The 2,558-nt window shown below is 37.6% G+C and overlaps 1 protein-coding gene across 1 annotated transcript in view; it reads left to right on the forward strand.

Annotated features, from left to right (window-relative positions):
- LOC107709483 (transmembrane channel-like protein 3) overlaps positions 1 to 2,558 on the forward strand; it is a 26,652-nt gene that overhangs the window by 18,452 nt on the left and 5,642 nt on the right. The window lies entirely within an intron of this gene.

Here is a 2,558-nt window from a genome sequence, read left to right on the forward strand (position 1 = left end):
TGTTTTGATTTTTTTGCACCCTCAGATTCCAGATTTTCAAATAGTTGTATCTCAGCAAAATATTGGCCTATCCTAAGAAACCATACATCAATGGAAAGCTTATTTTAAAAATTGACCCTTTTGACTGGTTTTGTGGTCCAGGGTCACATTTAAAAAAAAAAAAACGTCTCAGGTTACTTATGTAACCATGGTTCCCTGAGTAGGGAACGAGACACTGTGTCTGCAGTTCGAAGTTGCCTTGAAAGGGAACTTACATTTATTTTATTTCAGCTGTTTGTCAAGTCAGCATTTCTCATCTTCATTTAGTTTAAAGGAGTCATGACATGGGTTTTTTGGTTTGTTTTATTATGTTCCCTTAGGTGCAATTATAATATTACTTTTGGACGAAAAACTTTAAAAATTTAGTGATTTATGACCTTTTTCCACCCTGTTTCTCATCCTCTGACTCAAAGAGTCGGTTTTGGGGGGTTTTCCCCTTTAAGAGTTCAGTGTAACCGCCCACTGATTGGCTAACGTCTTTTAACATGGGGCATGAACATGACGGACTCTGAAAACAATATGCAAGTAAACTAAGTAAAAACACTGTGATTATTCATTATGAATTAAACTGCAATTAACGTTTTAAAAAGTAGTTTTTTCATGAAATACAGTTTGCGACGGCGTTGTTGGGTCCAGAATAGTCGGCATGGCCTGATCTTTGAGAAAAAGTGTTCTGACAAAGCCAGCATCATACTGCGATTTGTTCTCAAAACAGTCATCCGTGAAATGTAGTGAACACACGTGTAAATTAACACTGACGTGATTGGCACGTTCGCAAAAAATACACTGAATTAATTTTTCCCTGACGTCTGGATTCTTCGGCAGCGTATTCAAACATGTTGTTTTTCCACAGCTAGAAACGGCACATCTGCGTGGCATTGCAGTCTTATTGTAAACAGCTACTTCTTCAGACCCACTCGCTGCACGTCGACTGAACACCTGTGGGTGTGACAACGATGTGCAATTATAATATTACTTTTGGACGAAAAACTTTAAAAATTTAGTGATTTATGACCTTTTTCCACCCTGTTTCTCATCCTCTGACTCAAAGAGTCGGTTTTGGGGGGTTTTCCCCTTTAAGAGTTCAGTGTAACCGCCCACTGATTGGCTAACGTCTTTTAACATGGGGCATGAACATGACGGACTCTGAAAACAATATGCAAGTAAACTAAGTAAAAACACTGTGATTATTCATTATGAATTAAACTGCAATTAACGTTTTAAAAAGTAGTTTTTTCATGAAATACAGTTTGCGACGGCGTTGTTGGGTCCAGAATAGTCGGCATGGCCTGATCTTTGAGAAAAAGTGTTCTGACAAAGCCAGCATCATACTGCGATTTGTTCTCAAAACAGTCATCCGTGAAATGTAGTGAACACATGCGTAAATTAACACTGACGTGACTGGGACATTCGCAAAAAATAAACTGAATCCATTTTTCCCTGACATCGGGATCCTTCGGCAGCGTATTCAAACATGTTGTTTTTCCACAGCCAGGAACAGCACATCTGCGTGGCATCATCGATCTTATTATAAACAGCTACTTCTTCAGACCCACTCGCTGCACGTCAACTGAACACCTTTAATGTATTATTCAAATTTTTTTTATTTTTTTTTATGTTGTCTTATAGATTGTTATAGATTCTGTTTTTATTTGAGCTTCCGGATCTGTACAGCACTTTGGTCAACCTTGGGTTGTTTTTAAATGTGCTTTATAAATAAATAATGAATGAATGAATGAATGAACACCTGTGGGCGTGACAGCGATGCGATGATGCAAAATTAGGCGAAGTTGTCTTGTGCTGGAGGCGGTCATATGCAAACTACTGGTGCTAGGTGACGTCTCCTTGCCCCATAGGATCCACAACGAGCCGTATTTGGAGCTTGATTAAATAAATGCTTCGTTTATAATGGGGAGGACGTCTTAAGCTATGAAACTTGCAGGAAGTTTTAATGGTACAAAGACCTCTTATATGCCCGAAGATCAAGGCAATTTTGGTTACTCATGTCATCACCCCTTTTACTTGAAGTACTAAAATAACTACAACTAAAAATGAAATAAAATTAATAAAAACTATATAGACATGTCCAGAAAAAATATAAATGTATGTATGTATTACTAAAATTAAAATTAAAATGGAAAATAGAAAAAATAAAAATAATAATAAATATGAATAAAAATAATAATAATTTAAAGGGGTCCTATTATGCTCTTTTACAAAGTCTTGATTTTGTTTTGGGGGAGTACTAGAACAGGCTCTCATACTAGGTTGTTCGAAGAACACATTATTTTTCACATATTTTACATTATTACAACACCTCTCTCCCCAGTCTGGCATGAACGGCTCGAATAGTTCCTGTATCAAATGAAATCCCAACTTCTGAAATACAAAATGTGCTGTGATTGGTTAGCTGGGCCAGTGTGTGCTGTGATTGGTTAGCTGGGCCAGTGTGTGTTGTGATTGGTTAGCTGGGCCAGTGTGTGCTGTGATTGGTTAGCTGGGCCAGTGCCAGTGTGTGT

Source organism: Sinocyclocheilus rhinocerous, unplaced genomic scaffold (assembly GCF_001515625.1).
Source record: "Sinocyclocheilus rhinocerous isolate Xijiao unplaced genomic scaffold, SAMN03320098_v1.1 scaffold1467, whole genome shotgun sequence".
NCBI lineage: Eukaryota > Metazoa > Chordata > Actinopteri > Cypriniformes > Cyprinidae > Sinocyclocheilus > Sinocyclocheilus rhinocerous.